This window comes from Gossypium hirsutum, chromosome A07 (genome assembly GCF_007990345.1).
Source record: "Gossypium hirsutum isolate 1008001.06 chromosome A07, Gossypium_hirsutum_v2.1, whole genome shotgun sequence".
Lineage (NCBI taxonomy): Eukaryota > Viridiplantae > Streptophyta > Magnoliopsida > Malvales > Malvaceae > Gossypium > Gossypium hirsutum.
The window spans coordinates 32886470-32897604 of NC_053430.1; the positions used below are offsets into that span (position 1 = coordinate 32886470).

The 11135-nt window shown below is 36.5% G+C and overlaps 1 non-coding gene across 1 annotated transcript; it reads right to left on the minus strand.

Moving 5' to 3' along the window:
- Nucleotides 1-6980: 6980 nt before the first annotated feature.
- Nucleotides 6981-7086, minus strand: LOC121204304 (small nucleolar RNA R71). The gene has a single exon (XR_005899232.1). It is a non-coding gene; the product is annotated as a small nucleolar RNA R71 (small nucleolar RNA).
- Nucleotides 7087-11135: the final 4049 nt, after the last annotated feature.

The following is an 11135-nucleotide window of genomic DNA, read 5'->3' on the forward strand; positions in this document are numbered from 1 at the left end:
CCTAGCCAACAATAATACTTGACTAAGGATCTTTTAAGAATAATCATATTATTCTCAGGACATTATTATAAAACAGTTTATTCATGTACACAGAAAATAAACCGAAATAATAATGGCAACGCCTTATATCAATAAACATGAAAAATCAAGTATGTTATTACAACCATCTCGTGATTGATCTTTGGGCATACTCTTACATTATTTTCATACATATAAAATAATAGTTGATGAATAACATTGTAACTAGTAATAATAACACATATACTCGTTATTATGTTGTTACCATACATATTCTACCAAAAAAACCTAACTATTCAATATTACTTTTGCTTTCAAAAGACAACCAAAACTAATGATCAACGAGACAATTCTCAACTTAAAAAGATTTTATTCCTTCCTGATGTAATTTTAAATAAGGTTAATGTGATAGTTATACTTACAAAATATCTCATGTAATATGGCTTTGTTTGATAATTTGGTATATAAAGTCAACGACACAATTTAAAAATCAATTAGGGCCAACCAGTTTAATTAGTTAAATCCGAAAAATTGAATGGTTAAAAGTTAAACTATATAAATTAAATTGAAAACCTAAAAATCTGATTTGTTGTGGAATAAATAATAAAAAAGTAAAAGAATAAGAAATAGGAGAGAAAAAGAGAACTACAAATTTTTATTCATCAATAGGGATATTTATAGACATAAGAAGTATAAATGAAATAAAACTTTACTTCTAATGACTATTAGAGTCCTAATGTACATGAAACTTACCTTGATCTTGATAGACATCCACCTAATAATAAAATATTCATAACACTCCCCCTTAGATGTCCATTGATAGTTAATATGACTCATTAAAACCTTACTAAAATAATAACCCTATGGGAAAAAATTCTTAGTGAAGGAAAAAGAGTAAACTTATCTACAATACACATGTTTCATACAAACCTTTCCAAGAAAACCCAGTAGGACAAAACCTCAGTTGAGGGAAAAAGAGTACAGCTCATATTTACTTCCCCCTCATGACAACATCACATGATATCAAAATTTCTGTAACGCCCCGTACCCGAGACCATTGTCAGAGTCGAACACGAGGTGTAACGGACTTAATTCATTTACTTACACAGTTCATTTTAAAATTTCCAGACAAGCTGGCTAACTGCATCACAGTTACTTTAAAAATCATATCTCGAGTTCCAAAACTAGAAAACCGATTCCGTAAATTTTTCCTGAAACTAGACTCATATGTCCATCTACAAATTTTTTTCTAGAATTTTTGGTTGAGCCAATTAGTACATTTTATTAGTTAAAGTCTCCCCTGTTTCAGGGTTTGACTACTCTGACCTTTATGCATTACGACTTAGATATCTCCCTGTACAGAGCTTCAATACTTATGCCATTTGTTTCTAATATTTATCTTGTGTATAACCTTATTTACCTTCCAATAATCATAACAATATCAAACTCTTAATATTTATGTACAAAGCCAAATCTTAATATGATCCAACCTCCAACTCATTCATTTCAATCACTCACACGGCATTTGTTCAATTCATTAGACAAATCTATGTTTGGCCATTGTACTCATGAGCATTAAAATTTATAATTTGACTAACTTAAACCCTTCTCTTCAACAATTCTTCATAAAACATAAAGACTATAACCCAATCTCATCCTTTAATAACTAAAACCGAATGCTCAAACTATCACCAAGATTTCAAAATTTTGACATGGGTTATGTAAGAAATTAGCTAATTAACTAGAAACAAGCTTAAAATTTAAAAAAAATCTAACACAATTTACTAACCTCCCTTAGGCTTAAAGTGACCGAAACCTTCTCTTCTTCCTCCCTCAAGTCACGGCAATGGAGGAGCAAGGATGAAACAACTTTGGTTTCTCCTCCCACTCACCTTATGTTTTATTATTCTTAATTCATTATTTTATTTTGTAAACTAAAAATGTTAATAGAAAAATACATATTATCAATAATAGCCCATACCATGGCCAGCCACTACTTATCATAAATGGAAATTTGACATGCAAATCCATCATTTTTACAACATGCATTAATAGATCCTTATAGATTAACCTATCACATTTCAAAAGTGTCACACATAAGTCCTATTAACTAAATTCACATGCAATCGACTAAATCGAAGCTTAAAACTTTCACACATTCATATTCACATATTTTAGACAATAAATATCATATTCAAATACTTCGGTGACTCGGTTTAGCGGTCCCGAAACCACTTTCCGACTAGGGTCAATTTAGGGCTGTCACAATTTCTACATGTTCAATCTTGAATTCTAGCTTTTCAAATGATCATTTGAATGTATTTTTTAAGCATTTATATCACCATTCTTTTGACAGTCTTAGGTAAGGAAAAAATTTGGGGAAATATATTTTTATCTCTTTAGGATTTTCAACAATTATCACAACAAACTTTGATCATGATCCTTTTATAAAAATACAAATATGTATTTTGGATCATTTTATAATCTTCCTTCAACTTCTACTTATTGAGTCAAATTTACCACATATGTTCAAATTATTTCAGTTCATATAAAAGTTTACACAAACATATTAAATAATTTCCCGAGAATTTCTATATGCTTCCAGCATTTTAAAGCCTTCAAGGATTTTAATATAAACATCCATTATATGGTGTATCTTATAAATGTTGTAACAACAATCATTAGACGCATATCAAATTTTAATAAATTGCCAGACTAATAAGATATTTAAAAGTTTATTGTATCCACCAAAAAAATATTATTTATTGCATCCACCATAAAAGGATATCTTCCATCAATGCTAGGACTTAAAAAAATTTATTCTTTTTATTTCATTTTTGCTAAACTACTAATTTGTACCATCACAAGTTTTATAACTTTAGATATTTGGACTACTAGTCCAAAAACTTCACAAATTTAATTCCACTTGAGTTGCGCCTTTCTCTTTTGGCCAATCTATCCATGTTTATCTTTCTCAACATATTTATTCAAGATTCTCATTTTCTTTCATTATTTCAACATTGCAAAATCGTTTTCAACAACTTTTTATTTTCATAGTTCCATATTTTCTCATATTAACATAACTTATTAAGATCTTTTTATTTTCACTATTTCCATCTTCAATTTTAGCTACCTAAATCTATTCTAGAGATTTTAATAATTAGTAATGTCATAGGTCTCTTCAGGAGTGTAACACCTATCACTCGTCCCAATGATCGATACATATAGGAGATACTACTAAAGCATGTACTAGTAAGAAATCTCGAATTTATTTGAGTTAAAAGTTTAGAAAACTTTTATAAAAGAATTAAAATATTTTTTAAACAAATTTAAAGTTTTAAAAATAATTTAAAATCATTTAGAATTTATTTTGAGATGATCAGAGGTGACTGGGACTCAAAACGAGCATCGAAAGTTCAAAACAACTTAAAACAATGCAAGGCTGAAATAGGGCACGAAGTCGTGACATCAGGATCTATGAAGTCATGATGTGTGATAAACCGTAATTTATACATATTTTTATCCCATGCTTAGCACATTTATGGATGATTTCCCCTTAGAATTGGTGGATTTGATGCTCCTAATCCTTTAATTTCATGTTTTATACTTAGGTGAGCATAGAAGAGTAAAAAGAGCGAGAAATGGGTCGAAAACGGAGAAAATGGACCCACGTGGGAAATCAACACGGCCTAGACTTTCTCACATTGGCGTGTCACATGGCCGTGCCCCTTTGGCTAGATTGAAGCATGACTTACACGGGTAAACAACACCCCGTGCTTGTTCAACAGCCTTGACCACGGGCTGGAGTAAACGCACACAGGCGTATCACTCGGGCGTGTCCCTGCCGAGCCCAAGTATAACCCTATTCGGAAAATGCCAATTTTGGGGGGTCTTAGGCATTCTAAAGCCTATTTAAACACCTGATAAGGCACTTAAGAGGGGAGACGTGATCGCGTGATTCGTAACAAGTAATAAATATTTATAATGAAGATCAAACCTAGACTAACTATTATCACGATGAAAAGGCAAGCGCACCTATCGAACAATAGTATAGTAATGGCAAGACCGGGATTTCGTACCCAAGGGAACCAGAAGTACTAGTAATAACTATCTTTTTATTATTTAACCTAGAAATAAAGAGGGGTTGTTTATTTGTTTTAATTAACTAATTATCTAAACTAAGAACGCACAGAGAAAAGAATTGGGAAATTGCTTTTTGGAAAATCGATTAACTTGAGACAATACCTAAAGAAAAATCCGTTTAGACTTTACTTGTTATTCTGGCTCCGAATCGGACGATTTAATCATTCAACTTGTTCCGCAGAGATCCCTAAGTTATGTTATTATCCGTATTCAAGACTAATAATATCTAATCCCTAGATTGAATAACTGAGACTTTTCTCTAATTAACACTCTAGGGTTGTATTAACTCGATTTATGAATCCCCTTATTAGGTTCCACCCTAATCCGATAAAATCTTGTCACCCTATTTCTAAGCGCGCAATCAACTCCGCTTAATTATGACAAAAGTACTCTTGACAGGGTCTATTCCTCCTCTGAATAAGAGCATGTCTTGAATTAGTATCCTGAGATATCAAAACAAGAATTAAGAACACATAATTAAGAACAAGTTAAATATTTATCATACGATTTAAAAAATAATAACAAGATTCGTCTTAGGTTTCATTCCCCTTAGGTATTTAGGGGATTTAGTTCATAACTAAATAAGAAAACATCTCAGAATAATAAAGAATACAAAACATATAGAAAACCCAAAACTCCTGAAAGGGAATTGAGGAGAGATTTTCAGTCTTGATGATGAATCCAGCTTTTGAGATGGATCAATCAGCTTCCTTGAAGTAATTCCTTACTCCCTATTCTCCGTCTCCCTTTTTCTCCTCTTCTAGGGTGTATTTATAGGCTTTGGAATGCCTAGAAGCCTCAAAAGTGGCCTTTTCCGAATTGGACTTATTTTGGGCTCGGCAGGGACACGCCCGTGTGCGATTACTTCAGACCGTGTTTGAGCTTGTTAGAATGCCATGGGCGTGTGCTATGCCCGTGTAAGTCGTGCTCCAATTCTGCTAGATTGACACGGCCATGTGGTCTACCTGTGTGAGGAGGTCCAGGCCGTGTTGATTTCGTACTTTTGGCTCATTTTCTCCGTTTTTGGCTCGTTTCTCTTTCCTTTCTCTTTCCTATGCTCTCCTAAGTTTAAAATATGAAACTAAAGTATTAGGAGAGCATCGAATTCACCAATTCTAATGGAAAATCATCCATAAAATGCGTTAAACATAGGGGAAAAATTTGAATAAATTACGGTTTATCAAGACACAGAGTAGAAAGCAAGGAATTACTCGAGGATAGTCGATTGATCCATCTCAGAAGTCGGATTCATCATCAGGCTGAAGATCTCCCTTCAAGTTCCTTCAAGAGTTTTGGGTTTTCTTATGTTTTGTTATCTTTATGCTTTTGAGATGTTTTCTTTCATAAGTATGAACTAAACCTCGTAAATACCTAAGGGGAATGAAATCTAAGACGGATCTTTTATTATTATCTGAATTTTATGATAAATATTTGACTTGTTCTTAATTATGTGTTCTTAATTCTTGTTTTGATCTTCCAGGATAGTGATTGAAGTTAAGCTCTTGTTCGGAGGAGGAATAGAACCTGTCTAAGAGTAAATTTGTCATAATTAAGCGGAGCTGATTGCACGCCTAGAGATAGGGTGATAAGAATTTGTCGGATTAGGGTGAAACCTAATAAGGGAATCCATAGATTGAGTTAATGCAATTCTAGGGTGTTACTTAGAAAGAGATTTCAATTATTCAACCTAGGGTTAGAAGTTATTACTCTCAAGAGACATAATAATATAAATTAGGGATTTCTACGGATCAAGTTAAATGAATAAATCGTCTGATTCAGAGTCAAATAACAAGTGAAGTCTAGGTGGATTTTTCCTTAGGTATTGTCTTAATCAATCGAATTTTCCCAAAAGTATTTTCCCAAATTTTCTTTCTTTGCATTCTTAGTTAGTAATTAGTTTAGAAAACCAAACCTCTTAATTTTTAGGCTAGATAATAAAAAGGAGGTAAATACTAATACTCGTAGTTCCTTTGGGTTCGACAATCCTGTCTTGCTGAACTAAACTAATGTTCGATAGGTACACTTGCCTTAATCGTGATAATAAGTTAGTCTCAAGAACGATTCATTTATAAATTTTTAAAACCTGTTACGAATATCACGCATCAAGTTTTCGGCGCTGTCGCTGAGGAACTAGGACATTAGGAACACTAGATTTTTATTACTTTAGACATTTTACTTTTATTACAATTTAAATTTTTATTTTCTTTTCTAATTCTTCATTTATTCTCTTCTGACAGGTTTTTCTAGTTTATGACCAGAAGAAACCCGTCAGGACCATTACTTTTTGACGGTGAGATCGACCGCATGGTTCGCAGAAACCAAAGAGAAATAAGGCGAAAGTTACGATACACAGAAGAGCAAGAGGACAATATCTCAACCACAACCGAGGAGATGGCTGAAAACCAAGAAAGTCCACTACCTCCTACAATTGTTGTTAATTAGAATCCTGCTCCGCGCACTTTGTATGATTATGCTAAACCTTCTTTAACAGGAACTGAATCGAGCATAGTTAGACCTACTGTAGCTGCAAATACATTTGAACTGAAACCTAACACAATTCAAATGATACAGCAATTTGTTCAGTTTGATGGTTTGCAGGACGAAGATCCCAACGCTCACTTGGCAAACTTTTTGGAACTGTGATACAATTAAAATTAATGGCGTTTCTGATGATGCCATTCACCTTTAGTTATTCCCTTTTTCATTGAGAAACAAAGCTAAACAGTGGTTGAATTCATTACCACGGGGATCAATCGCTACTTGGGAACAAATGACCGACAAGTTTTTATTAAAATATTTTCTACTTGCTAAAATAGCCAAATTACATAACGATATCTCTTCTTTTGTGCAGATGGATTTAGAAACACTCTACGATGCATAAGAGAGATACAAGGACCTTTTGAGAAGATGCCCTCACCATGGGTTACCACTCTAGTTACAGGTTCAAACCTTTCATAATGGCCTGAATCCTTCGACTCGACAGATGGTTGACGCAGCTGCTGGCGAAACCATCAATAATAAGACACCTGAAGATGCCTATGAATTTATAGAGGAGTTGTCACTGAATAACTATCAGTGGCAAGTCATGAAGACAAAGCCAACGAAAATAGCCAGTGTTTATAACGTTGATTTGTCACCATGCTCTCTAATCAGGTAGAACTCTTGAATAAGAAAATTGAAGGTTTTCTTAGTTCTTCATAGGTTCACCCAGTAATGCAGTGCAAAGCAAGTGGAGGTGGATCAAGCAGTTAAGAATACCCACCTTATGGCCATAACACGGAGAACGAGCAGTTAAATTACATGGGTAACAATCCTCGATCTCAAAACAATCCTTATAGCAATACTTACAATATAGGTTGAAGGAACCACCCAAATTTTTCATGAGGAGGCCAAGGAAATCAAAGACCACCACCCCCTTTAGGCTTTCAGCAACCACCGTACCAATAGGAGAAAAAGTCAAACCTTGAGGAGATGCTAACCAAATTCATCTCGGTGTCAGAAACTCATTTTTAGAATATCGAGATGGCACTCAAAAATCAACAAGCATTAATCTAGGGGCTCGAAACTCAGATTGGATAGCTTGCCAAGTTAATTTCTGAACGACCACAAGGTAGCCTGCCAAGCAACACTGAATCTAACCCAATGGAGCAACTCAACGCGATTGCCATTCAAGATGAGGAAGGGTTAGTTGCAAAACCAAGGCCAGAAACGGTAGTAAGAAAAGGTAAGAATGAGGTAGGCCAAAATGACCCAAAGCCGGAGAGTACAGAATATAAACCTCGTGCGCCAACCCCAATGCTACAATGAAAGATCGATCAGACGAACAATTTGGTAAATTCCTTAAAATTTTAAAAAAACTACATATTAACTTACCATTTATTGAAGCCCTTTCGCAGATGCCAAATGCAATCAAGTTTTTAAAGGAGCTTTTAACAAATAAACAAAAGTTGGATGAGGCGTCGCATGTGGAGTTGAATGCAGTTTGCCCAGCCATATTACAGAATAAGCTACCCAACAAATTGAAGGATCTAGCAAGTTTTATGATTCCTTGTTTAATTGGCAGTTTAGATGTTCATAATGCATTGGCTGACTTAGGGGCAAGCATTAATGTCATGCCTTATAAAATGTTTAAACAGCTAGGTCTTGGGAAACCTAAACAAACTAGGATGAGCATTCAATTGGTTGATAAAACCATTAGATTCCCTAGGGGTATCATTGAAGATGATCTTGTTAAGATCGATAAATTTATATACCCAGTAGACTTTGTTGTTCTAGACATGGAAGATGATAGTAACGCACCTTTAATTTTAGGATGACCCTTTTTAGCGACTGCTAGAACCATTATTGATGTTGATACAGGTGAACTCACACTTCGTGTGGGAGACGAAACAATCACCCCTAAAGCTCGTAATTCGAGTAACACATCAAAAATTGAAGGTGGTTGTATAAATTATTCTGCTAATACTGATTATGTGGTGACACCCTTTATGCAGGAAACAGTTTCGAAGAACACAGATGAGTCATGTTCAAACAATAACAAAGAACCTATCTATGAAGAACAAAGGCTACAAATCAAGGAGCTAGATGAATGGCGGACACAAAAACCGAGACCACCCGATAAACCGAAACCGAGTCAAGACAAGCTCAGTACCTCACCAAATCAACTTGAGGTTGGAGACAAAGTACTATAGATGCAGCAGTTCCTCGCATTGCCACTCTTGAACCTAAAGAAGAAATTCTTCTTACGGTACTCAGTATTTTTCCATATGGTACAGTCGAGGTAATTCATCCCAAATTCGGCATATTTAAGGTAAATAATACCCGTCTTAAACCTTATGTTGATAAAGTTGATAGTAGGGATGAGGAGTGTAAACTTCTCGCACCACCTTAACCATGCAGAAGAGAGGTAAGTCGACCTTAGACTATAAATAAACGCTTCTCGGGAGGCAACCCGAGCACTAACAGCATTAATTTCTTTAAAATTTTAGTTTTTAACATTTAACATACTAACCGAATCATGGAACGCAGACTTTCTAAAGACCACACGACCAGGCACACGGGCGTGCATTAGGCCGTGTGAGAACAGGGCAAGATTTTTTCACCAACACGGGATGCGATAAGTTACCACAATCGTGCGACATGGCCGTGGACGAATCTGCCAAAACAACATGGGCGTGAGACATGCTCGTGCCTCGAAACCGTGGTTGAAACTGAGAATGTAACACGGGCGAGCGACACGCCCGAGCCATCCACTCGTGGTCGACACTATCAAAATGAACACGAGCATAGACCTATGTACACGGACATAGGAGAAGCGAACGATACTAGAGACGGCCGTGCGATAGGGCCGTGTGCACCTACACGCCCAAATAACACGGGCGTGGGTCGAATGTCAGACGCGCCCAAATTCAAAATTCGTGAAACACAAGGCAAAAATTAGGCCACACTGGCGTGTCCCACGGCCGTGTGCCCCAAAATCTATATAAACCCCTCACTATTCATCATCTCCCTCCCCAAAAATCCCTAACCCTAGCCGCTGCAACTTCACACGCCCTACCCCCCACCCCATTGCACCGCCTAAAACATTGATTCCGATGCCCCAAGATCCTTCCTTTTGCGTACAATGGCATACTCACGTGGTAAGAAGAATGTTGTTCCCGCCTCACAGAAGAGGAAAGGAGCAGCGTCATCCTTAGGTCCTACCATGGAGATCGGGCACCCATTCCTCTAGGGTCCCTTGGGACCCCAGGAGGAATTATATCATATATGACGAGCCTGACCCCTAGGTGTGGGTCGCTGCATTGACTGGGCGACATTTGAATAGATACATTTCGCTGACGTGGTCCGAGCCCTCCTGACGACTGACCTGTGAAGGCTCTTCTTTGAGATCGTCGAGCCGACGTATCTAGAGTTCACATTGGAACTCTGCTCGACGTTCCATCTTCAGACTGTCATGACCAACTTCGATGATCCTGGAATGGTCCAGTTTCGCCTTGGTGGTCTAGTACGCCAGTTAAGCGTACCTGAGTTCGAGATTGCACTAGGGCTATACACGAAAAAATTCATGGACAAGAATGAACTCAACACCCTCCACCTCCACATCCACTACACCCCCTCAAAATGCTGGAGGGACCTCGTGTAACACCCCAAACCCGGCCCAGACATTACGGCTGAATCCGACATGCCACATTGAAGTTAAAAATCCACGTTTTGTTTTAGATCTTTAAAACCAACTTTTGTTAAGCTTAACCAAATGAATGGAAGCTGAGCACCAGGTAGGAATCTGTAACAGAGGAGGTGAGCCATCAAGGCTGCTTAAGTACCAAGCTCTTTGATTGGATCCAATCCTAGACATGCCCACTACCATTGCCACACTTGGTTATAACGAGTTAGAATTTCCTTGAGTAGATATCTTTGATAAATCAAATAACCGTGACGTTGTGTTATTTTGAAAACAAGTATCGTTTTGAAAACGCGTCCTAAGTCTAGCCCATTTAAATTATTATCAACTAGATTAAAGTTATTAGAAATAAATTAGTTCCAGAAAAGAAAGAAAAAATAATAAAGTTAAAATGGCCTTATTACAACCCAAAAGTAAGTAATAAATAAAATAAACTAAAGAAAACCAATCACTTATTTTGAAAGCCCAGAAGCGATCACTGTGGTTACTCTGAATCCCCTCTGGCTCCAAGTCCCCAAATCAAGGCTCACCTGCAAGGTTAAGGAAGGGGGTGAGTTTGAAAACTCAGTGTGCAAGAAGCCCCTTTCAGAGCCCAAAACAATATCAGCCTGCTGGGCCTAAGCCCAAATTCAATCTCAGCATATAGTGGGCCGAAGCCTTTACATTATTCATATCACTGGGCAGAAGCCTTTTCATTATTCATATCACTGGGCCGAAGCCTTTACTGTAACAATATGGCCCATAGGCCCATTTCAATAATACATACAACATCAATGAACATATGCAAGCACAT